The sequence below is a fragment of the Mus pahari genome, chromosome 10 (assembly GCF_900095145.1).
Source record: "Mus pahari chromosome 10, PAHARI_EIJ_v1.1, whole genome shotgun sequence".
NCBI classification, from domain to species: domain Eukaryota; kingdom Metazoa; phylum Chordata; class Mammalia; order Rodentia; family Muridae; genus Mus; species Mus pahari.
In genome coordinates this window covers 21484839-21512633 of record NC_034599.1, presented here as the reverse complement: position 1 = coordinate 21512633, position 27795 = coordinate 21484839, and positions in this window count along the sequence as shown.

Below are 27795 nucleotides of genomic sequence, written 5' to 3'. Positions count from 1 at the left end.
TATCTGTGTGTGCACAGATGCATATATTTCTATGTGTATATGTGTTTGTATATGAGTATGTTTGTGTGTGTGTATAGATGTGTGTCTATCTATATGTGTGCAAATGTGTGTGTGTGTGTGTGCATGCTTTGACCACATAGCACTAACTGAACTGATTTAAGCTATCTTGACTTGTTGTCTTGAAGGTGAGGAGGTAAGATATGAAGAATAAAGACCACAGTCTTTGAAGAGCTTGCAGGATTAAGCTCTTTCTAAAGTCACCAGGAAAGAAACTTTGTCTGTGTCCCAGGATTTCTCATGTGTCCTTTGCTTCATAAGTATCAGTTGAATCTTCCAAGTTCAGAAGCCCATCCTCAGAACCTTTACATCAGTTTCCCTCTGTACATATAATTACCCACAGTTCCTCTGTATTTGTGATACCAGACATATTGGATTAGGGTTCAACATAATGGTTTTATCTTAATTTGGTTAAAATTGCAGAGACTCTATTCCCAAATAAGCTACTTGAGACTTGTTGGGGCTCAGATATTCAGTACTGCATATCCCGACCCAAAGTGCCTCCTCACGGATGACCATGAAGTTCTTGTTTAGCTACATCTGCAATCTGCCTTAACCAAGTAGAGGCCTTTTTTTTAAGGGATGCATCAAAGCTTTGTCTTAACCCCAGCCTTCCTGCTTTCCAGTTTTGTGGCACAACTATAATTTTTTTCCCAAGGGTTGTTGGCTTTCAATAGAAATTACTTAATCTAGAACAATCCAGGTTTCCTGTCCCCACTGGAAATTATGCTCATGGACTGTGTCATACCTGGCAAGTGTATCTATGATTCAACTGCACCTCAGCCAACCCCCACACCCCTCTCCATACTCCCTTACCTACATCCAGTAAGTGCTTATAAATCAGAAGAGTAAGCTGTTGGAAGGTGCTTGTCATCTTGCTTCCTCCTAATGTCATTATTTTTTAAAAAATAATTTAAACAGAGGGACTTGAAAAGATCTCCTGAAGATGAGGGCTTAACCCAGTGTGAAGGAGGCAATAAACAAACTAAATCCAACTTGAGAAAGAAGAAGCAAGCTACGATTATGAAGCTTTTATTGGTGATTACAATTATTTTCCTTTTTCTGTAATTTTTCCATGTCTGATTAGGATCAGTTATTTAAAGACCCGTTGTTACCACACCATTAAAGCATGTGTTATATATTTCCCTCCTATCACCACTTTCTTCTGGTAGATCACACATTTCCAGAAGTTTGTCCACATTCGGCATTCTCTGTTTTTCCTCTAACTCCTTTGACTTATCTTCCCCTGATCTCTCCTTGTCCTGTAGTTTAGCTTAGAGCTCTCACCACAGGAGGAGAAATGGTCCCTTGAGGATGGCTGGAAAGCAGTACCTGGCCTTTGTTTGCTTGCTCTTTGCTTGCAGCTGCCTAAACTCTAATTTAATGTTGAAATTGCCTTTGCCCTGGACTTCTTTCACTAAGTGTGTTCAATCTGCTGTAAAATTGTTTTCATGGTTGCAGTCAATGTTATAGTAACTGTTTAACAATGTGCATTTCTTTACTTTGCAAAAGACCTTGGTAGTCTCTATGCAAATTAGCGCTTGTCTAATGCCATTAAGCATGGCTCCTGGGAGAGCAGCAACTGGGTTGGCAGATGAACTGTGCACTCAGTCTGAACAGTGAGGAGGCTGGGGTAAGGGAGCAGAGATTCTATCTCTGATGCACAGAAGAGATTTCTTCTAGAGAGATGTGATTTTGACCTCAACCTGTTGCCTCATTCTTTACATGGGAATAATAAGATTTCCTCAAACCAGTAGAGCTCTTGGCCTTCTGATCTGGGATTAAACACCAAACACTACCCAGAACCGCAACCTAAAAGGGTTGGGTTTCTCTAAGCTCCAGAATTTTGATTTAGGGAATGATGAAACGTTTTCTTCAGAAGAGATTGGGTGCATTTGATATTTGGGCTGCATCACTGTTCAGAAGAAGGGAAGAGGAGGCACTATATTTTCAAAAAGTGTGCTGAATACTATCTATTTTCCCTTCACCCTGGATGTACTTCTGTGGAGTTATGTGTCACAGGTTGGGGTACTTGGGAAGCTGATTTAGAAATGGAGTTTGGAAGGCAGAGAGCTCATGAGGAATTATCTTTGGGGACCAAACTGGTGGGAAGAAGGGAACGGAAGGAGAATGCGAGTTGCAACACAGCCTAGGAAAAGCCTTGACTGACTCCCAGTCACTGGATATGACGAAGAGAATGGGGTGACATCTCAATAATGAGCAGTAGACTTAGAACCAGTAAACATGTGAACAAGTCCAAGTTGTTTTATTTCTCAGTGAGATTGCCTGGTCCAATTTTGCCTCTGCCAGCTTCAATTCATGTAGTTTTTGAAAAAAATCGTCTTTCGCTTTGCTTTTGTTTCTTAATCTCTTAATTGAAACATATAAATACACAAATCAGAAAGTTTTCTGAAGTGTTAAAAGTAGGGATTTGTTGATTATCTGACATCTATCTATTTATCTATCTATCTATCTACCTATCTATCTATCTATCTATCTATCTATCTATCTATCTATCTATGTAATATCTATCATCTATGTACCGCTGATATATCTGTATGTATCATCTATATCATTTATCTCTCTGTGTAATATTTATCACCTTTATATCTCTGATATTTCCCATTCTATCATCTTTCTATAATAGCAGTATCTATCATCTATATGCCTCTCATATCTATCATCTATCTATCTATCTATCTAATATCTATCATTTATATATCTCTTATCTATCTGTCATCTATCTATTATCTACCTATTCAACTATCTATTTACCTATCTATTTTCCTAAATATATACAGATACAGTACTTTCCTAAAAGTTAGAACCTAAATTGAGACATAGATACATGTAGATATTTATATAATCAGCTATGCTATGCTACATATATTTATATATATATATATATGAGGACATCCATATATGTTATATGCATCCACCACATAAAATTTGCAATTAATCATAATACCATTATCATTAGACATTCGGGATACAGATAAACCAATAATCTACCACTTTTTCTCCTGTTGTTTTACCTCCAAGTGCTTGAAGTTCAGTGCTTTTGTATAAAGTAGGTTTTGTATAAAGTAGGTTTGGGGGCTGGGATGGTTGCCAAGTGTAGTTCTTTATCTCTGGTCTAAACACATTCAGTACATTGGCCTCTGAGACCCAAGTGCATTGCTGTTCTGCCAAAATAGCCACAATGTAGTGGCCAGAATTAGATTCTGTGTTTTTCTAAAACTTCCCATTAAAAAAAAAAATGCTTCCTTTAGTTGATACTCACATTGGGGCTCTAGTCACGTTTGGTCTCAGGACACTGAGATCTTTAAACTATCAAGCGCTTCTTACTACATTGAGAGCAAATTTGAACTTATGTCTGATCCTTTGATAATTGAAAGTTTGCTTTCAAACAATCAATAAAAAGTGTCAGAAAGCTCAAATCAATGTAGCAAACAAATGAATTGCTGATACGTAATTTAATAACTAATGTTTAAGAGATAGTTCCCTTTTAACCTTGCAAGGATTTTAAGGCAATTAAACATCAATGTGAAAATTATATTTGTAAAATGAGACAGCAACCTGAATACATTTACATTTTATTAATTGAGAGTGTTTTCTGAAGTTATAATGAAATGAGTTCTAATCATGAAACACAAGAGAAGCTGTGTAGGGAAGACAGAGGCTGGGAAACTCATAGAAGCAGGAAAACTATTTCAGTTGCCTGTAGTACACACACACACACACACACACACACACACACACACACACACACACACACACACACACACACACACACACACACACACACACACACACACACACTTTGGCACTCTGAGGGTCCTCATGATGACTTGTAAGTGTTCCCATGTGTTGACTTTTAAGACTTTAATCTCTTCTCCATTCATGGAGACATTTCTGCCTCTCATATTCTCTATTTTCCATTTTTTCTCCTTTCTACTGATCTCTTATTCTCTGCGTGTTAGACAGGCCTGGAGCTCCTATCTTGGGAATTGATATCTGTAAGAACTCGAGGAAGTATGTATGGTGGTTCACTTCTGTAATTGCAGCACTTGGGAAACTAAGGCAGAAGGATTGCCATTCGACTGAGGTCAGCCTGGACTACAGAATAGAAAGAGTTGCCAGACATTGAAACCCAACCCAAACCAAACCAGACAAGAGGAAGATGAATTCTGATGGCTCACTCTTACCTGTGGCTTTTTGTGTTGCAAGTTCACCCCCCCCCTACAGCTACCACTAGCTGAATGAGTGTTTCACCCTGTTTAAGGTTGCTAAGCTGTGCATCTACTCTCTGAACACATCTGAAACCTCTTATACCATTTTCTGTTGTTTCTCTCTTAAATCCTTATAATTCCGTCTTTAAACATAATTTCACTCCTCTCACTTGTTAGTGAGCATTTTCTGACATCCTGGAGAGTCCAATCATCTGCTCTCTTCATGACTGACACAGAAACAATAGCTTTGCTGAAGGAAAATAACACTCTGGCTGACCTGGGGCTTTATATTTATGGCCACCTGTTGCTGAATGAACAGGCAAAAAGGCTTCAGTCAAATGCACTCATCAACCTGCTTCCTCTAACAATTCTTTCGCGTGTCACATTTTATTCGTACTCTTGGAGTGGGCCCTGCCTTCCAATGATATGGTGCTGCTAGCCTGAAATAAAAATAATAAAATTATGAAGATTTTAGGCAACCTGATGGAGCTGTAACAGTGGGATACCCCAGGCTGAGAAAGCCAAATACTTCATGGTTTCTCTCCCATGAAGAGCATATTTCTACTATGATTTCTACTATGTCTGATTTCTACTATGTGCAATTGTGTGGGGACAAGTATAGATACAGATCATGAAATTACAAAGGGGTCCAGGACACTGAGGAAGAGGCTTTAAGAAAAAGGGGTGGGTGGGAGGGTAGTAGAACACAGGTGACATGGATATAGATTATTAAGGCTAGAGGTGAACAAATGGGGAGAGAACCAATGAAATGATGGGAGAGTAGGAGAGCAAACCCAAGGTAAGTATGTACCAGAAATGTGTTAGTTTCTGCATGTATTGAAAAATAGAAACCATAGCAAGATAAAGCTAAAAACATTTATGGGAATATGACTGATAATTAAAAACTTAATCCTTTTCCTCTAAAGTTGAGAACAGGAAGAATGGCCCAATAGCAGAAGCCTTTACCACAGTACTGAAAATTCTATTCATTGAAGGAAGGAGACCCAAGGCGGGAGGAAAGGCATGATATTGGGAGAAGACAAAAGGTAGGGAAAAATATCAGAGGAACTCACTGAATAGTTCATTTTACCCTTCAAATAACATTTTATTTTCTTCCACATAAGTAGAAATAATTACCTTGTTTCTTGTTTAAAAAGTTTCCAATGTGACCTTAAAAATTTCACAAAGCTAGCAGAGAGGCACCATTACTGTTCGTGTATTTTTCTAGGTAAGAAAATCTGAAACACAAGTTCAATCATTCTTTGGAGGTCATACAATATTAACTAGTGAACTGGGGCTGGATGCCAGGAATCTGCACCAGCATTCATACTCTGGTCCTTGGAGCACACGGTCAGTCCCTCCCAGGGCCCTCTGCATCCCACCCTATTTTAATTTTACAAAGATTTTGCTTCTTCTGTAATTTCCTCAGGTTATGGGTCCTCTATCGTTCTCAGTTACAGCATTCTATGAGTATTCGACTTCATTCAAGTACATCTCATCTAAAAGGAGCCCAATTTAGCAAAATGAAAACAATCTATCTACATTGCTAGTCAAAATAGATTAGTGAGATTCATGCCCTTCCTCATAGTTCAAACCAGTTAAAATATTAATACAATTAAGGAGATATGTTATGAAGCAAACAAAGAATACAAGATCATCGGCAATAAGCATTTGTATTAATGTCAGGACTTTGGAAGGTATTAGTGAGAGCCCATTCACAGAAAACAATATGGCAAAATTCCAGCACGGAGGAGGGAGATCTGTTAGCCTGACTGGAGTGACAAAGGATGGAATGGAGAAGAGGAGTATTGAGAGTGTGCCTCCTGGCATGCATGGCTCATGCCACTTACTTGGGGGTAGAAGTTATAGGAGATGTCTTTCTAGATGACTTTATTAAGTGTGTGTGTTCAGTCAAATAATCATGTTCTTGTTGATGGGGCCCACAGATCTCTCAGTCCTATTTTAAACCTTCAGAGTGGTTTATTTTCTCTTCTTTGGTATTTTTGCCCTCCTTTACCTTCTAACACCCCTCTTTGTTCTTCACCATCTTGCTTAGAGGAGGCCCAGTCCTTTTTGTTCCAACTTCCTTACAAACTGCTGTTTCTTTTGCAGCCCTTGTCATAATATTGCAATATGTAGCTGATATTTTGATTTGGTTGTCTACTATCTATCTCTTCTTTAGAAGCAGGACCATCTGTGTTCTGTTCCACTGTAGCTCCAGCACCTAGAGTGATGATGAAATACATATACAGACAAGGAGGAGAGAGAGAGAGAGAGAGAGAGAGAGAGAGAGAGAGAGAACAATTAAGCTGCACATGGTTCCAATACATTATGAATCATGGATTTACCCGGGAACTAGGTAAAGATTGTGACAGCACTGCCTCTTCTATGGAAACAGTGAGAAGAGGGTTGTGCTTAGAGTCAGGGTCAAAGGAAGATACTGGCAGAGTGTAGAGTCAAGGGACCCTAGTTTTATTAAAGGAAATGAAAGTGACAGGGGAATATAGCCCTGACACAAAAATGGAGATCAGATAATGGTGGTGGAGATGAAGTAAGGAAAGATTAGGAAACTTCCACAAGGTTGTTGAAAGAGCCAAACAGACAGTAACATAGCTCAGTTATCAATCAATACTGTTTTAAAATTAAGCATATTCTATTATCTAGGTACCAGATGAGGTAATGAAGTAATGGTTTGCAAAATCAATAACTAATTTATGGACAGTAATCAGCTCATGGCTTAAAGCTTCTTAAATACCCTTATGGGGAAATCAGTGTCCTAAAGTCTAGGAAAGAAGATGTATTCTCAGAGAGACTAAGAAAATGGGTCATAATTTTTAATTTTGCCTACTGAAAAGATATATAACATTTTAATTCATTGAGAATTTTACACAAAGAATTTTTATTGTATTCACTCCCTGCTCTGCCCACAACTCTTCTCAAACCCACTATCACTTCTCTACTCCCTCCAACTATCAATTTTTAAAAATAACTCATATATTAATTAGTATGTGGTCATTCATGGAGGGAGTGGTCACCCTACCAGGGGCCACACCCTTAGAGGAAACTGTCTTTCAACTTCTGCCAATTGTCAAGAGCTCCCTGGTTATGTGCATCAGCTGCTCCCTCTTCAGTGCTAGAATGTTGACTGGGCTGATCTTGTGCAGGTCTTATTTAGGTAACAACAGCAATTTCATGAGTCCAGTGACCCTGTATGTTCAGCAGACACTGTTTTATTCTGGTTCTCCCTATTCTCAAGATCTTATGATCTTTCCACAACAACTTCTGTGATGTCCTCTATGTCTTGTGAGGCTGGGGTATAATATAAATGTCCTATATGTGGTTAAGCACTCCATTAACACTCTGCAGAGCACATTGATAAGTTGTGAGTTTATGTATTACTTACAATTCATTGAACAAAGAAACTTTTCTGAGAGGGTTTGAGAACAAGCACTCTCCTATGCATATGAGGATAATTTGTCCATTAACAGAACACAGGTAGTAAGTTTACTTCTAGGATCTGTGAGCTTCTGACAATTGGTTCTTGACTGTTTTACAATACCAGTTATGTGTTTCCTCCTATGAAATGGACCTAATATCCAATCAGGAATCAATTGGTTACCCCTATATCATTTGTACCATTATCATACCCACTCTTGTCACAGCAATTATTATTATAGTTCACAGCATTCACAGCTGGGTAATACTGATGACCCCTTACTCCCAGAAGCACATTCTACTTAGTAGTTTGAAAGCTAGCCATTGGGGAAGAAGTTTTCTAGTTAGTACCAGCTTGACTTCTCCATGCTCTATCACTCAAGTTGCTGGTATCTTCAGCAATGAGGTCTTGCCATCAAGTTCTGGAGGGCAAGTAGGAACAGTGACAATAGATTGTGTTGTTTGGTAAGCTTATGAGTCACTTTTGTCTAGCAACTAGAGAGGGTGTATTTATACTGTATTGACACTATATATACTGTATCTATACTGGCACTGGAGGTTTTATTTGGCAATATTTAGTTTCTGGGAGAAGCATCATCCCTTGGTCAAGCAACTCTTGCATTTGAACAACTGATACTACAGTGTTAGGGAAACAGTTACTACAAGCCAACCACTGGCATTTTGGGGGAACCCAGCTATTTCCTCCTACTAGAAAGAAATTATAATAAAAAATTTTATTAATAGTAGCTATTTTCTCAGCAGGAAGTCGGTCATTATTATATTGGTATCCCATAACCTTTTGGCTGGTTCATTGTGGCAGCAACCCTCATTCACATGTTGAGAAGCAATAGTCTAAAGAATATCTCCTCAACTATGAATGGCTTTTATCATTTTCCTCTTTATAAAAGTTCGACACAGGTTAAAAAGCAATATACTTGGGTACAAGGGTAGATGAGACCTCAACACAGTGGATAATGAATACATTTTTGGTGGGTCATGCTACCTAGAAAGTTAATACTAGATATTTTGAGTGTATGTGGTAGGAGTGGGAGATGGGGGAATAGAACTTTGATCTGGCTCCCAAAGTCAGTTTGCTATGGTGTCCATTGTAGTTGCTAGAGCACTTGGGCAAGACAATGAGGTTCATGTTGGTTGCAGTTGAGAGAGAAGGATAGTTAGCATATTATATATGACCATGAACAAGGCACAAATATCTCTGCATTTCTTTGCTTCCTGTTTTCTTCAGCCAGACTTTCTTACAAGGTTTTTATCTTTGCTACATAGAATACACCAATGACTATAATGCTTTTAAGAGAATGCCCAATTTCTTATGTGGCAGAGTATTTCTTGTAACATAGTTAGTCACTAGCTATATACTTCTGCCTTTTGTCTTGGGGTACCTCTAGAACATGTTTCACTCTTCCTATGTACAACTGTCACTAACTTGTATCATCCACCAGGATACAAACTCATTCAGAGCTGTTCTGAGTCATAGTTCATAAACTGCGCTGAGTGCCTAGGACTTGTGGACTGAATGCCATTTTCAGTTTTTCAAACCTGGCTTAGTTGGTATGCCTGTATTTTGAAGTCCCGTTACTATGTTCATGAACTTCCTGTGTTCTACGCTACAGCCAACGCTTACATGTGAATACTTTTGATGCCACCTGATTGGCACATCTATGCCATCTGTGTGTGGTGCTATGAGCCAAATCTAGGTAACAAGTCCTCATTTGTGTTCTTGGTACTTAAAATGTCCTTAGCATCTGCAAATATTAAGTGGCCCAGTTGCTACATTTTGAATGTTTAATGTGAATCAGTGGGTTGGCATTGATGGGACCTGCTGATGATGTCTGTTGAGACTACCAATGTATTTGACTACTGGCTCACAGCAGTCCTTATCATCTCCTCTAGCATCTCAGATCAAGCAGGGGACCCTTAAGGTGCCATCCTGATTCTCACTAGTGTTCATGGTACATACAATGAAGGTCCATTAGTGCACTGTCCAGTAACACTTGCCCTACAATAAGGGCATGCATAGGAGATTCTCAAATAGCTCTCTGGGTATTAAAGAATCTACTGGCTTTGTCAAGATAACATGTGCTAGGCTTATTCTCTTGGCTACGAGTGTACTTTATTTTCTTAGTCTGATGGAGCTGGACATTTTATCCTCAGTTCTAAGTAATATTCATACCTGATTTATTTTCTGCCTGCCAGGTGGCTGACTTGTCAGACTAAAATAATCAACTTTGGGTTATTCTCAACACAGGAGCGCAGCTGCTTTTTACTTTTCCATGTTCCATCAGAGAGGCTAAATATTATGAGCATTAAGTAGGTACCAGGGTGGTAAAGAGGAATCAACACTGCTCACCCCTTACTTTTAGTGCAAATCACCCCGATTCCTAGCAAAAACATCCTGAATTTTGGCTTGGATAGCTACCCCTCTGTTTCAGAGAATGGGGTAAAGGAGACATGGTGAGCCGCATAAGTAGATCTTCAAAGCATCAAACATCTTAAAATAGCACAGGTGAGTCAAGGACAAAGTCTCTCATGCTCACTGTGAGTGGAGGTCATCATAATAAAGAGAGTGATGAGAAAAATGCATACTTTATCCTAACTGTTTGGGGGAAAATAAAGATTTTCAAGGAATGGCTTTGACAAACTCCTAAGCCATAGAAAAGTTCAATTTTGTTCTGCACAGAGATAAGGATTAAACTAAGAAGTCTCCACTAAGGACAGAGAGGTGTCAATCAAGCTCAGCTGAAAACCACTGGTCTAGGCTCCTTCTACCCTGGGCTCAAAAGTGCCTGCAGGAAGCTGTATGAAGGTAGAGAGTTGTATACCCACTCCTCTGTGCTGCCCAATCCACCACTCATTTTCATGCTGATGAAAACTGTCATCAAAGGAAGCAAAGGGGGTCCTAAAAGGAAAAGGAGCTGAAAGGAGAGATGATTGACAGGCTGAAATGACAGGCTGCTACAGCTGGATAAAACTGCAGTGTTCATTCAGCTTAGTTCTCTCATTCCCCTCCTTTCTGGCTTTGTTGAATTATACAATAAAAACAGAAAAGTGGACATATCAAATGCACAGTTTGATAAACTTTCCTAAGTGTGAGCCCTTTCTCACTACTCCCACAGATAGAAACTAATAGAGCATCTGACATATATTCATTTTGCCGACACCACAGTTTATGTAAATTTCATGACAAGACAAATGTTTGCTTCCCTTCCCTTCAACTCTGTTTAGGAAGTTTATGTATATACATACATATATAGTGTATATAGCTGTGAATTGTTCCTTTCTCACTGAAGTTGAGTACTGTTTGGGTGCAAACCCCACAGATTTCTCGTCTACTGCTGGGTCATTTTTCTTCCTTTAATGAATTGAATTGAGGAACCTGTATGGCTGTCTGAGGCTTCATAGTTAAGAGTGGCACCCAACACAGGATGATCTTGGATGGAGCCCAGTCCTCATGTTTTCTTCCAGCTGACCAGGTCCAACTTTCAGTTTTTCAATATATGCAGTTGTGCATGCCTGTCACGTTTTCTTTATGCAGAATTGAAGCAAGACTTAGCACATGTGCAGAGAGAAGCTAATAAAAAGCAAGTTTTGTCAATATATACTCCTCCCTTGGCAGATAAACTCCAAGCAACAAATCTGGGTATGCTGAAAGGTGCATAACACCAGGAACTGTGAAGATATTTCATCTACTCTGAATGCAATTTTTATTGCTAGATGCATTTACTTGGCAGGGGTTTCTGCTATTTAAGAGATACTGGGAAAGATTTCAGGGTGGTAAGTGATTTTTTTTTTCTGCAGTCTTCCAAGGAACTGAAAATACAGCACCTAGCCCTATGCCTACCAGGATTGGTCAGGTGCAGGAGGCAAATGGAGGTCAGTGTTATGCTAAGAAAAAATGGACTTGTCATAGAGTCCACTTGGCATACCTCTCTGCACATCCTCTCTCCTTTCCCTCTGCTTCTCTCTTTGTACCTGCCAATCATCTTGATGTCCCCAGGGAGTGGTTGATTCTGTTGAGAGGTTTATAGTCCAGTTGAACCAACTGACCCCCTGATGGTGTGCAGGTTCCCTCCCTGTTCTCATGGCAGGGCCCTGCAGTCATTCCTTCTCTCTGTTTGCAGGTGTCAGCCACAAATCCCAGCAAGCTCATTAAAGTGTCTGCATGTGTAGGACACCTCATTAGGAAGATTCACCGGCTGCTGACCTCACAGATACCTTCACCTGGGGAGGAAGATGACCTTACAAAGGAGCCTGGGCCCTAGCTGTGTCAGTCTTTATCTTTAGGACACATGGGCATCCAAGCCAGCCAGGTCCCTCCCATAATCTGGAAATGGGCAGATGGGAATCTGAGAATAAGAGTTTCCTTCTTTTTCTTCCTTTCTTTTTGGTTTACTCCTTGAAAGCCAAGCTCTTGTGGTGGGTCTGTGACACTAATGAGAAAGATTTCTCAGAGTCATCAAAATAGAAGTGAAATTTCTGAGCACAGAGTGCTCGAGTAACGCTATGGTACTTTGCCTGTACCAGGAAGACACTTTGGTGTGTTCTGGGACTGTGGTTGTTCTTTGGGGGCAGCAATGGAGCTTGAATGGAGGATACAACTGCCACACCATGGCTTGCTCAGTGCTTCAGCACTGTTTTTCTATGGATGGAGTAACACAATATTTCTCAGGGAAAATAAACTCTCCCCATTTAGAGATGTTTTTTTCTGAATATAAAGAATGTTAAGAGGGTGAAGACTTCCTTAATCCCACAAAAATTGTTAGCACTGCCTTCTCCAGTGTTTGCCTTGGTCGAATGAGATTGTGATGAATAGAGTACAGAAGAAAAATGAAATAAGTGTTCTGGATAGAGCAGCTGGGAACCATGTCCATGACTAAGACATTGTGGCTTGTGTTGTATCTTTCATGCAAGCAACACACAGTGAATCTCTAAAGGTGGTCAATGAGTTTTCTTAGGACTAAGAGGGGAATTTGCAAATCGCTGATAAACAGGCAACAGCGAACCATAGACTACTCATGTCATAAAGAGAATTCTAAAGGCAAAGTGAGGAGATACACACAAGATATGTTTTATCAGTGACCCTTAACGACTAGAGTGGTATCAGTCCAGCACGTGGAAGCAGTTGCTGGGCCTATGGCCTCACAGCAACTGGATAAGTTTGCAGTGACCTTTGTTAAGGTTATAATTTTTTGAGATATTCTTAGAATAGTTCACCACAAGTGGGCTTGTGTGTGAAAGCTCTCTGTTCAAGGAAACAGGGAAGATCTTTCGAGGGATAGGAGTATCCCAGTTCACAGTCTTTGAGCCTGTGGTTGAAAAAAGACTGGGAATACTTGTGTGTAGACCTAAGCCAGCTTAGTTTTCCTGGAGCAAGTAAAGAGGCATTGTTAGAGAATGCTGAGACACAGGCAATGGCCTCATGGAGAACGAGCTATTCCCTCATGGGACACAGGCAATGTCCTCAGGGACACAAGTGGTCCCCTCATGGGGCAGAGGCAATGCTCTTAAGGGGCACGGTCAATGCCCTCAAAGGGGAAAAGTAAGTACCCATAAGGGGGAACAGGCAATGCCTTTAAGGGGCACAGGCAATTCCCTCAGGAGGCAGCCCCTTCTGCTTCCTCTTCTCTTGGTAAGTTGGCTCTTGAGGACTTGCTTTTCCAGAGCCTTGCTGTCTGGACTATGATCTCTGCTGTTGATCTTCTTGCATTAAAGACTGTTTGTTCTACATTCTACTCCAACAGGTAACCACTTTCAGCTTACTTTTCCCCAAAGGGAAGATGAGTGTTTTAATTGCCCAGGCAAATTTTAAAGACCCGTGAGATGTACAGCTATGAAGTCAAAATTTGACCCATAAGGAACACCAGGCATCATGTAATATATGAAATATTTTTGAAAAAACCCTAGCGTATCTCTACCTTATTCATGCTAACATAGAGCTTTCCACACTGATGAAAACAAGATGCATCCCCTGGAGAAGTTTCATCTGAGGCCAGGCTTTGCTCCAATGAGGCAGCTGCTCCAGTCTGATTTGAGGCTCCCTGAGCTCATCATCTGGAAAACTCCCTGTCTGTAGAACTACAAAGAGGGATGGCTAATGAGGATGTTAGAATGTTTATCAGACGCTCTGAAAACTTGACAAGAAAGCTGCTGTCCCAAGTCTGAGTGATCATTCACCTTGACTTTACTGCTGAGTTTTCTTCCTCAGAGTAAGCCTTTGTTTGTCTCTCTGAATCACACAGACTACATCTGACTGAGCCACTTTGCCTATCAGCCCTTATTGCCAGACTCAGCTAACCTTAATCTTTCAAGTTCTATCCTGATCCTGGACAGAAACAGTCTCTCCTTGGGCCTGATGAGAGTACCAATTTCTTTCTTTCAGGAAGACGGGCCTCCAGCTAGTTCTGGTAGATGATCCATAATCTTCAACCTTCCATGTCCTGGTGGACTGTTTAGCTCCAGGCCTGTCTAAGGGCTGGAGAGATAGATGAGGGGAGCAAAGAAAGATTTAATCTCACAACAAATAAATGAACCTTTTAATTTATTTAATTATATGCTTACCATGAGACAAGGAGTTTGTGATGCCGGAGATACCATGGAGAGTAAGAGGACAAAAACTTTGATTCCCATCAGAAGTCAGTGTGTAGCTAATAATTCATATAAATACATTTATGCCCATATCATAGCACTCTGGTTTAGCATAGGTTAATGTTCATGTGTCTTAGATCAGTCACATGGGAGATGGTCATAAGGCTCAAAAATGCCTTAGACGTCACATTGGCACACCTCTTGTGGCTCCCAGGAAGAAACAGATAAGGATCCCAGGAGTCATACATTAAAAGGCACGCAAGAGTTATAGGCCCTGCAGCTCATAAGGCTGTTTTGATTTTCAAGGGCGTCTCCTATATTCAAGAAATACTGCAACCATCATTTTAGAAAAAGTAATTCTGGTATTATAAAAACCCTTCACTGCCCAGTATATAATTCAGCCATCCCCCTGCCAAGGGCTCTGGTATCACACTGCAGAAAGCAGGGTTTATTCAGCACATCCAGTCTCAGAATCAGAAGGGTAATGGTTTCCACATGTTTGCACCAAGGCAAATAGGTATGAAAACCCATTTACTTTAGGATTAAAGTGTGTGCTCTCAGATGCCTCTTGACTGATTTAACATCAGGGTGGAAAGTCCGTCTGTCCAGCAGACAGCGAAGAGTGACAACAGGCTTTCTCTGTCTTGGGAAATAAGCTTAAAGCTTAGCTTCTGTCTCATGCTCTGATTCTGCTCAGAAAGGCAAACCCTTTTCTAAGACAGAAGGGGAAAGAGGAAACTAAGCTGTCCTGCCAAGACACAGATGTGATGAAAGAAGGGACACTGCAACTCTGCATTCTGCCTCTATGATTTCTAACAGCTCCCTTGAAGCTGCTACACGTTTCCTTCTAATGTTCCGTGCTGCTCCTTCCTCTGCTCCTTCAGATGTGACCAAATTGGCAGCCTGTGTCCCTTGGAAGCCTGAGGCTGAGCGAAAGCTTGACACTAGATATTTATCATCTTGGGTTGTTTTTCCCTTAGACTGCCAGCCAGCCCTTCACCCCAAACCTCTTTATCTTATTTTGCTAAACAAGATGAGGTTCTGTCAGTGCTGCAAGTAATTGACTTGTTTTTAATATATATTGAGGCCTAGGTTAAAAACTGGACAATACTATGCATTTATTATTCTTGCCTGTCTGTTTATTCTAGTGTGAAATTGTTTTCCAGGTAGTGATTAATTCTGCCAATGTTTCCTGCCTTTGCTGGGCAATTTTCTGTATGTGGGAAGAAGATGCTGACGGCCCCTGCCTGCTATCAGGGGTGTCATTGTGGTTTTGTCAGACATCAACTCCCTTATTGTCTTCTGTCGTTCAACCAAGCCTGTGATCTGTTACTCATTTTCCAAGTCTGAGTTTTCTGCAAAACGATTGATGCCTAGTTTTGAAGAGAGCCATATCGAGGCTGCTGGCAGGGGTGATGGAGTCTACCCTATGAAGAGACTTAGAGGAATTTCAGCAGTTAAGGGAGATTGGGGTGTTCTAGTCTCAGATCTGTTGTCACTATCAATCATCACATTGAAGACTGAAGACTATAGGGTGCCTCAGTTGGTGTAAGATGCCATTTGTCAGTAGCAGGTTCATGGCCATAAATTATGACAACTCGGGTAAAAGAAAAAATGTTGGGATATGATGTTTATGTTTTTTTTTTACTCTTGCTTTTTTCACTGCAGGATACCTCATTTTCACATACTAGTTCATCATTGGGCCAGGAAAAACCTACAAAGCCAGATTCAGTTGATATCCTTATACTCTCGAGGTCTAGGTATGGCTAAACCCAAACGCAGAAAATTGAAACAGTCACTTAAAAACAAAGAAAGGATGGACTCTTCCTCATTTGGGCCCATAAGATAAGATGTAAATCTGTCAAAGTCTGATGTCCCTGCTTTCATTTTGTGTCTGTCTGTCCTCTTTACATTGGCTGAAGGCACAGAGGTAAGTAATCTTTTCCCCCAATCTTTTCTCTTGAGTCAACTTGGGTTTCAGAGACAGCAAAACCTCACAGGACAGAGTGCCCTCTCCCTGGGAAGAAGGCATTTATCCATACTAGACAAACTGCATGCTGGAGTGGACATTGCCACCTCTCACCTTGTTCCCTGAAGCACAATGATTCCTTTGAACTACCATGCAGAACTAGGATGCAGATAATGATTAAGGAGACCACACCTAAATCTGGATGACCCCTTTCCCCAATTCTTCCTCTGTTTAAGTCCAAAGCTTGTTTTAGTCCCTTGAATAACATGTGGGATCACTCACTGGACCCATTTATTTGTTCCTCTTCCCAATGTGCAACATCGGCAGAATCTCCTTTCTCTGTTTCTCAACATTACTTTTCTCTTACTTGGACAGTAGGGGTGTGTGGCTGCCCAGCCTTTCAAGCTAGATGCTCTGGTTACACTATCATAGTAAGAATGCCACTTCAGAGATGGGCATGGTGGCACATGCCTTTAATCCCAGCACTCAGGAGACAGAGGCAGGCAGATTTCTGAGTTCGAGGCCAGCCTGGTCTACAGAGTGAGTTCTAGGACAGCCAGAGCTATACAGAGAAACCCTGTTTCGAAAACCAAAAAAAAAAAAAAAAAAAAAAAAAAAAAGAATGCCATTTCAGTGGTAATTTTTATGCTAGGGTTTGTCTACGGCCCTTGCACACCCTGCCCCTTATTCATTGGGAGAGCTTTGTGCTGAATTGGTGACTTTCACTGATGATAAAAAAAAAAAAATAGTGTCTTGCCCAAGTTTATGTATCCTGAAACCTGTGGTTAATCAGTAAATTGGCTTTGTTCTGTAGCAAAGAGGGTGAATCTGGGGTGGTGTACTAGCTCTGCAAGTGACATGTGCCTGGACAAACAAAACCCAAACCACCAACTTCCGTGTCCACGTGGCACTCTAGGTTTGTTTTGCCACTCCATTTGTCTTCCTTATGCAACTGTGCCTGAATCAGTACCAGACTGAGTTTGAAGCTGGGTGTGGAGGTGCACACCCACCCTTAATTCCAACTGCAGGTGAAGCATAGGGATCAAGAGTTCAAAGTTACTTGAAACCTTGTCTTAAAAGGAAAAAAAGAAAGAATCAAGAGAGAAAAGAAAAGAAAAGGGGGTTTAAGGTGCTTATATTCCTTGAACACTGAATAGTAATGGCTGATCAGTCATACATATGTCTGTTTGAGCTCATATGTCTTAGTGTAGGTGTGTCTTGGTTAGAGGTGGGTTTGATAGGATAAATTAGTCCAGAAATGAGCAGCAACAGTCAGGGCATCAAAATCCACTGTTGCTAGGCCATTAGCTGAGCCCTTGTCAGCCCTCAGAGACTTCATAGAGAATTAGTAGAACTTGAGGGTACCAGAGTCCAAGACGTTTGTTGTTATTGATGATGTTAAATTCTGCCACACACTGTATCTTGGCTTTTCCATCTTTTAGATGACCAGGCAGTGTGTGGTTGTGTATATATGTGTGTCTGATACCAATGGTATGTGGTGTGTGGTGATGTATTTGATGTGTGATATGTGTGTATGGCATGTATACATATGACATGATGTGGCACTTCTGAGTATATGTGAAATGTGTAGGTGATATGTGATGCATGTAGTGGATGATGGATGTACTTTGGGGGTAATATATATTTGAAGTTGGGCTTTGGAGTCATGAAAGGCACAATTTTTTTTTGTAGGCAGAATAGCAAAGTGGAAACTTAAAGGTTCTTTGGAAATTAGTTGTGTCAGATGGTGTTTTGCTGGGGCAAATATATGAAGGAATGTTTCACTGAAGCAGACACAGGTGAAAGGATGTTTTGCTAAAGCAAATGTATAAAAACATGTAATAAAAGATCATTCACAAACAGCACACATGTATTGGTCCACCTTACATTGGATAGTTGAGCTCCATTTTTCCAGACTCCACAGCAAGAAATGTACCAACAAACTTCTGGTGGTGTGCTGGCAGCTTCTTGCCACTTCCATGCATTGGCAAAGTGATGTCAACTGATACAGACTCACATAAAGTTTTACTAAGACAGACTCATGGACTGAGGCAAGACACATGGTGAGATGAGACCCACAGAGAGCATGTGATGTTTAGAGGGAGTATAAACGGGACTCAGCAGACTGAGAACGGCTTGCTTGTAGAGCTAGCTTTACAACACTTTTTGTCGTGGTCTCGTCTTTGCTGATTTTTCCTTCATTGAGAAAGAGGCATGGCAAAGAACTTCTCCTAGGTTCCCTAGTGGTCCTGCAGCCTCCTGCTGACTTGTGCCAATTTAGTGAAGACCTGGATGTCTCCTTTAGGTCATGCCACTACTGACATTACTTAACTAGACTGCTGGTATATTTGTAAAGCATTTGCAAATAGATCAAGTTGCCTCTGCAGACCTGTGAACTGAACTGCTGATTTCCTGACAATGCAGATGAAATTTACTCTAAAGAACAATTTCTAAACAGGACCAATTGCTCATATCCTAATAACTTTTTCCCCACTACCTCTGGTGGGTGGTGGTCTAGAAGGGAGGTTAAAACACTTAAAAGCCATCATTGAAAGTAGAGTTGAGAAAAAAAATAAAGCCAACTGAATGGGGTAGCCAGGACTTAGAGCAATGTCACCTGTACCTTAGACAAACTACCTTACCATGTTGGGTCTTGCCTCTAAACATTGTGTTGTAAATTTTACAGGCACGCTGGGGATCGCGCAGCCGGAGCGCACCAGACACAGCGTCCTCGAACCGCCCACTGTCAACGCCCACTGTCGCCTGGACCGCCCACCGCTGCCCGGACCTGCCCACCATCTCGACACCTGCCCGCCACTGCCAAGACTGCCCATCATCTCGAGAACGCCGTGGCAACTTCAAAGGACTCAGGGGAATGCTGGGAACTCTTCTTTGTACTTAAGCCAGTCCTGACAATAAAGACGGGGGCTTTGATCAGACATTTTGTCAGGGCCCCATGTTTCCTTTCGCAGCCCTGTTCCTTTTCAGGAGTTCTCGTTCTCCAGTTCGGATCCACAGTGGTTCTGCAGGCAGAACTACACATTACCACATTATGATTTTTTATGACATCAATAAAATAAAAATATAGTTTCTCGATGCCTTACAGGATGGTACTGAAATTGAAATCATGTTAAGATGCACAAGTCCAACCTCTTATGATAGGGACATGATTTTCCCAGAGAGCCTGTCTTCTCTTTCATTTCCTCCTGGCCTACTGATGATACATTTCAGCTCTTTTCAAAAGTGAATGCTCCAACGTGTGTCACCTCCTAATATTAGGTGACAGGCTAGCTTCAAGAGATACTGACCATAAAGCCAACTACATAGAACATAGTGAACAGGAAGTGTGGGTAGTGTCAGTCTCAGCATGCTTACTCACAGCTCTGAAACAGAATGGAAAGATAATAGTGATGCTGGACTCATTGTCAAGATGAGATAGATGGTGGTGGTGTCAACTCCTGATAGGACAGCTAAAGGGCCTCCAGATAGGCAACTTTAGGGATGACTAAACTCCTACACATATCCTTACATTTACTTATAGCAGTCTGGTTTCTAGTAAATTGGGGAACAAAGAATAGCATGGCTCCTTCCTAGAAATACCTACTCCGAGAGAGGCACAAGGTGGCAGATAATAGGGAAAAGAGGAACAGAGGTGAAGTTCTTGTTGCTTGACTTAGCCTGTTCCTTTTCTAGCATGTATCATTGCTTCATTGTTTGCTCTAACTATAACTCTTAACTTTTTTTTTAATAAAAATTGAGAATAGATGCTTCTCTCATATAATCAGTTCCAGCTACAGTTTCTCGTCCCTCCACACGTCCCAGCTCCCCACATCTTCCCTCTATGCCAGATCCATTTCTCCTCCATTTCTTCTTTAGAAAAGAGCAGATCTCTAAAAGACAGCATCCAAACATGACAAAACAAGATACAATTGGACATGGCAAAAGCCCTCATATCCAGGCTAGACGAGGCAGCCCCATATGTGGCCTAAAAAAAGGGAGGCTTAAGGGCAGGCAAAAGAGTAAGAAATGTACATGTCCCTATTGTTAGGAGTCCCACAAAAACACCAAGCTAACAGCCATAACATATAGACAGGGAATCTGGTCAGACCTGTGCAGGCCCTATGTTTGCTGCTTCAGTCTCTGTGAGCCCATGTGAGCCCCGCTTAGCTGACTTCATCCTCGAATACCATGTCCTGTCTGTGTATTTGTTTGGGAGCACACGAATGCAAAGACTGCTTTGGGATTAGGATCAGGGGAATCTGGACACCTTTCCATAACATTCGTAATTCCCACTGCTGGCTTGCTGGGATGGAGCCCAGGCTACTTGCAGCTCTCGGGGAATGCAGAACAGGGTAACCACCTATCTACTGAGATCAACTTTGGGAATGGATGACCACTGAGGCAGAGGTACTGTGCTGTTGCATTTCAGCTGTTCCAGGCTTTGGAGATGCTAGAGTGGGTGAGAGACTTCACTTCATATCAGGAAACATCATCCTTACTAGACTATGACAGGAGGCTGATGAGAATACTGTGCTTCACAGAGCAGGAGAAAATCAGAAAGCACCAGCATTCAGTCTCACTGTCACCCTAGGGAGGAAGGATGCGTCCCTGTTAATTTGAATGAATATATATATATATATATAATCTCAACAACTAGAACAACTACTTTGATACTTTGACTTCTTTACTGTTGTTTGTGGAGCAGGACTTTGAGGAGCACTTCCCATGGAGCTGAATCTCCCCATCACTTTACATACACCCATCAATAGTGTTAAGTACATCCCCATGCCTGCAGTCAGCATGGGGCTTCTTGTCTCTTCTGGGCTCATTGATCTATCATTGCTTCCTCTGCATGAGTAGCACTGTGGTGGGGATTCCTTGTGCATTCAGCAAGGTTTTCTACAATCCGGAGACAGAAGGGAACCACTAAGACTTATGTAGCTCTATGGGAGCAAGATATGTTATGGTCTCCTTGTCATACTTTGGAGATAGCCATCAGGTCAAATATTTTCATGTTGAAATGCAGAAACTGATATTTTGAGAAATTTGTAAGGACCCATAGCCACCTACTGCTATAGTTTGGGTATGGCTTGAGTATGTTCCACAAGGATTCATGTCCTGGAAGTATGGTCCCCAGAGTGGTGGAGTTGAGAGTCAGGAAAACCCTTGAGCAATGGGACTTAGCAAAGAGGATAAATTTTGAAGAGAAATTAAAGAAGTGGCTGGTAAGTTGAAGGTGTAGCTCAGTGGTGGAATGTTTGTGTAGCTTATACAGAACCTGGGTTCCACTTCCAACAGGGCCAAAATTGAAAGGGGCTGGGAATGTAGCTTAGTGGTAGAACATTTACTAAGTATTGCAATAGCTTCTCTTCCATCCCCAGCAAGCACACACACACACACACACACACACACACACACACACACACACACACACACACACGGGGAGAGAGAGAGAGAGAGAGACAGAGAGACAAAGAGAGACAGAGACAGAGAATGAAGGAGGGACATTATTTTCATCTCAGAGGTGGGTGTATGTATGTGTCTTTGAGAAAATTCCATGTAAGTAAATATTTGTAAGTGAATCTGACTCCTGCCCAGAATTTCTCTTGTTTCGTGCATACTATGATGACATCTTCCATGAGGCCCTCACTAGCTGCCTGTGCCTCAAGAACTGTGAGCTACATAAACATCCTTTTTAAAAATAGTCTCCAGCCTCAGAACATTTGTTATAACAAGGAATAAACTAAGAGAAAATGGTAGAATCGAGTCACGTTTCATCCAGGGAGCTCAAGTTTATATTTATCTAGGATATAAGATATTCTCTTACTTTTAAGTCTCTTGTCCCAAATCATTTTTATTCGAGCAAAATCAACATGGGGCACATGCAAAAGGTTACATTATTGTAGTTACTAAAGCATGTGATGTCCTTCTGAGAGGCCCTTCTAATTCCCCACCCTATGCTTTGCCTAAGACATAGAACAACAAAACAAATCAATAAGGTAGATGCTATGCTGTGCATACATGTGAAGGCACTTGAAAAACCATTGAAAAAAATTTACTTTCTAAAAAAAAAGAATGATCATCTATTCACAGATACACACTAAATTATGTCCATGTAATATGTTGGAGAAATGTATGTGATGCATAGCCATCCATCCATATTTATCGCAGAAGTACAGCATGCCAGATACCATGTGATGGTGATGGTGATGGTGATGGTGATGGTGATGGTGATGGTGATGGTGATGGTGATGGTGATGGTGATGGTGATGGTGATGGAAGAGACCCAATGTGGAGGTCGAATGAACTCCCCTTGAATGATGCTGGCTTCTCCAGGTCTGTGAGGGGAAAATTGGCATCACTCCTCCTCCTTCTCACCTTGGTTTCTCCTTTGTCCTTAATGAGATGTCTGTCCTTTCTAGGTGTTACCCTGACCTACTCATTTTCCCTCATCACACCACACTCTCTCCCTGCTGTGTGAACGATCCTTATTTCCATCTTCATGAGCTTTGATTTTCTTGGATAAACAGAAATATGCTTCACACAGCAAAATTAGAAATTCTGGTACATTTTTTCCTTGTAGTCCCTTGAGATCCAATTAAGAAAGCTTGAGACAGACGGCTTGTTGACAGGCTGCAGTTCTGCATCGGGGCAGTGAGTCCACTCCCTGCCAACTCCTCCACGTGTCTGAGCCACTTGGGACCCTCTTTTTATTTTCCGTGACCACTAACTTCCCTCTCCCCAAGTTCTGTTCATTCATGTGCAGGCACAACTAACATATGAAACACTATACTAAATTACTGAGATTTAAAAGCAGGGTTTAAGCTTAACCTGCAAAATAGGTACCACATACTTTACAGTCATCCAAACCCACTTTATCATCCATATCCAGTATTTTGAGAGAAGATCTGGGCATGAGCCAGTGTTTTGCACTATGCAGTGGACAAGCTACTTTGCTTTACCTCACATTTTCTGAAGTTATAAGGGACAAACTTCATGATAGAACTCAGAGCCAATGTTTGCTTTTCCACAAGAGAAGGGAAAAGACATCTGAAAAGAGAAGTTAGTTTAGTGATTGCAGAAGGTCTAAGTTCATCTACGAAAGGAAAAGTATTTCTCTTAGTTAAAGACTGATTTTGGTTGTGTCACCAGGGGGAAGATTTATGGGCTGGCAGTTCTCTATCACTGGCTACCTGTGCCCTCCTCCCCACATCTTGCTCAGGCTGAATGTACCCTATCAGACTGAAGATCTGGATTCCTCATTGTGGGTTCTGGATCTTGTGGTCCCCAGGGAAGCCCAGGGAGGGTGGCATGGCCTGATGGTCTGTTCTCCAATGCAGAGATGGTTCTGCCAAGGCCCAGAGATTCTGGGAGGCTGGCAAAGTCTGTGAGGGATGGCAAGGACAGAAGGTTCAAGAAATGAGATGTGGAGCAAAGAAGACAAGGAAAAGCTTGCAGAGGCAAGCAGAGTGCTGAGGCTCCGCTGGGAAGAAAACAGAGGGCAGAGAGCAGCTGGGAAGGATGACAGGAGGGACTGTGAAACTGAGAGGGTTCAAACAGAAGGGAGAGGCAGGGAGAAAAGGAAGAAATATATAGAATGATCATACAAAAGAAACGCAGGGACAAAATGGAGCAGAGACTAAAGAAATAGCTGACCAGTGATTGGCCCAACTTTGGACCCATCCCATGGGTAGGAATCAAACCCTGACACTATTACTGAAGCTACGTTATGCTTGCACATTGGAGCCTAGCATGACTGGCCTCTGAGAGGCTCTACCAGCAGGTGACTAGGACAGATGCAGACAGTTAACTTAGGGGAAGGATTGAAGGAATCAAAGAGGATGACAACTCTATAAATAGGAAGACCAACTGTGTCAACTAACCTGGAACCCCTGGGAGGTTCCAGAGACTGAGCCAACAACCAAGGAGCATATTTTGGCTGGTCTGAGCACACACACACACACACACACACACACACACACACACACACACACACCACCGCAAAGTAGTAAAGGATTGACTGCTTTGTCTGGCCCCAGTGGGAGAGGATGCACTGAATCCTGTAGAGACTTGATGCTCCAGAGAAGGGGGATGCCAGGGTGGGGCACCCTCTTAGAGGGGAAGGGGAGGGGAATGGACTGAAGAACTCTGGTTGGGGGCTGAGGAGGACTACATTGGGATGTAAATAAATAAAATAAGTTTTTAAACAAGTATGCACACAGGCATGCATGCACACATACACACACATGAACATACACATACACACACACAACACACACACACACACACACACACACACACACACACACGCCCCCCTTTCTTCAGAGAAAGAGGGGAAGAAAGAATGATGACAAGAAATGCAAAGTTCTTAACACATTCTTGTAGTTTACAACATGCACAGCTATTATTATTAGCTGGAAAATCAGAGTGTTTTATTTCTTTAAAAATTATTTTTGTCGTGCCTAGATAACTTCACACATAATAATACATCTGGAATCAGCTCAACAGTCCCCAGTGCTCTCTCCTTTCTACTGGCCAATCAATCAATAATCCACTGGCCATGCCTACACTTCTCCTTGCACATTTGCACATCTTCGTTCTTCTTGTTGATCTTGTCTGAGGTTCGATGTTAGGACCCATTTTTGCTTTCTGTTTTACTCTTGTTAGTTTTTGTTCCTCTACTCTTTGGGACCTGGCACCTTTTTGCTTTCCCAGCCTTCAAGTGTGACTTGAGACAGTATCTGAGCAAGCATGGGACTGGCCCAGAGAATGGGTTTGGCATTTATATTTGTGTGGCAGTGAAGATGGGGTAAATGGGGAACAGTGCTGTGAGCCCAGCTCTGCTGAGAATCTATTAATAGGGAAAACACATACTAAGAGGCTATGCAGCAGCTAAGAGCCATAGGGAGTGAGCTTGATTTCTTTATTTCCTGGGTACATCAAGGGTTCCTTCCAGCGGCTAAGATCAGTTTTCTACCCATTCCAGAGCCCTACTCCTAAGGGTTCCACCCATTTCAGAGCCCTACTCCTAAGGGTTTCCTTCTGCTACAAGTGGGCACCCTTTCCTCAAGCCCTTAGTCATATCTCCTATCTCATTTCTGCACAATGATAGCTTTGTGAATGAAAGCATTAATTGCTTTTACAGTTTGGCACCCCGTTCCTAGCACAAGTTCAATAGCTATTGACTACTTATTGACTAGGATAGCTGTGATATAAAAGATTACAAAATTTAAAAACACCACTTAAGCTCCTGCCAACAGTTATTATGGATAGTGTTCAAGATCTCTACTTCCCCACCCTTGCCAAGGTCACCTCCCTTTTGCCATGTGAAGCTGTTCTGACTCAGTCATTTGAATTTGGGTTTGGATGGACTTGTCCTTTTGGTGTCTGTGCTGGGCACATTTATTAATGTTTGGATTATCCTTCCCAGAATCCCTCAGCATGCTGGTCCACTATGACATTCTTCAGAGCTTACAATATGCATCTATGTGTATGTGTGAACATGTATGTGCGGGTAGTCTAAATATCTTGATTGTTTGGTCATAGGATTAATTATATCATTATCTGAAGTTTTAGTTAAAGAGAATTTAGTTCATCCATTTTCAGTTTCTTTGCTTTCACAGTGAATCTGTGTCCTACGGAGAAATCATGTGTATTTCTAGGTCTCTCCTTTGTTTTATACCACTGTCCACCAAAGTTTGGTTCATGTATATAGTATGGATGTGAGTGATGTGCCTGAATGTGATGTGTACAGACATCACAAGCAGACATAGGCACAGATATGTACACACAGAAATGTATACATACATTCACATGAATGTATACACACAAACACACACACAAACACACACATACACACTACCTGAATATATTCCATTGAAAATATTGTCCTATTTCCTACTGTGTTGTAGAATACTTTTTTGTTTTGTTCATAGCTGTAGTAGGTAAAAATCAGGCAACCCCTTGTGGATGTCTTCTTATTTGAGTTTCATACTCTACCCTACTGGCTGACTTGTTTATTCTTGAGTCAAAGACATGTCATTTGAAGTGATTTAGTCTGATATTATGGCTTGATATCTGGTTATATATTTCAATTTTGTTTGTATTCTTCAGGATCATCTTGTCTATTCTCAGTCATTTACACTGCTACAGGAATTTTAAGTATAGCTCATTAATGTAAACAAATAGTGCTGGCATTTTTCCTGGAGTTGCATTAACTCTATAAGCTAATTTACTTGTGATTCCTGGGCTTCTACTCTTGGCCCCTCCCTTTCTAAGCCATCTATGCCAAAAGATGGGTATTTGTTCCAGGCCCACAAAGAGCAGCAGACGATGCTTTTGCAGTGGTAAGCTCATCAGATGAAGAGACCAGACTTTGGGTCTTTTCTGATGACTATATGTGGTCTTGGGATCAAACTACATCCTCATTTCTAACTCCTTCTTTTGTGATTTGCAAAGTGTTGAATCATTGCTTGACAGCATTGGCTCAGAGGGGTTTCAAAGACATTTCCCAAAACTTTGGAAGTGCATATTTGTTGTTTTTGATTCCTTTATAAAATATGCATGATGAAAAAAAGTAAAAGTGAGTTCCAGCATTGAGGACCTTGTGGCATGATGCCCTTCACTGACTGTCCTCTGCCCATTAGTATATTAGTATGTTAGTATGTTAGTATATTAGTATATATTAGTATATTAATTAGTATATTAGTATATTAGTATTATATTCCTGCTAGACTCTGCTTCATGAGCTTGCTGTTTTTCTCACCCATCTAACTAGGTGTAGTCTGAGGACGTCATGGGGAGGGATGACTCCTCAGTGGATGCAGAGCTGGCCCCTTCATCTGGTTGGGTGTCCGTGAAGTCATCATAAGGGCAGCAGGAATTTCTGGGTCATATGTTTTCATGAACTTGTTGTAACAGTCTTTGCATTACATAGATAAGATTTCTAAAAACTAATTCAGCTTTGCTTTTGAGTGGGCTTTGGAAAAAGGCATCTTGGGGCTGTATAGGGAGAACCTGTGTGATTATGTCCTAATATCACTCTTGGAGAGTTTCCATGGCCATGTGATAAGAGTTGTCTGAGGTTCCATTTTCCTGACACACCACTTTTTATTAATATAGTGTTATTATATTCCCTTGTAGATACACCTTTTCCTTTGAAAAGGAACATTTCAGAGCTACTCTCATGCCTATAGCTTCTCAGTACAACTGATCTCAAATATGCCAAGGAAGTACATTTGGGGTGGCAGGTTTCATTCTCTTGTTTAGCTACCTTGAGGCGGATTTATATGAACCTCAACAGAATTAAGCTCTTGGCAGAAATAAAGTTCCGGGAAGAAAAAGACACATGAAGAAAACAGAAAACAGGCCTTGTTTGCAAACATGCCAAGTTCTGAGCCCTTCTACCTAGGATATGGTGAACTTGCCCATGCTTTAAGGACCATTATAACATTAGTAAGACAGGACTTAGCAGATGAGTTGGTTGCTATGGAAATGCTA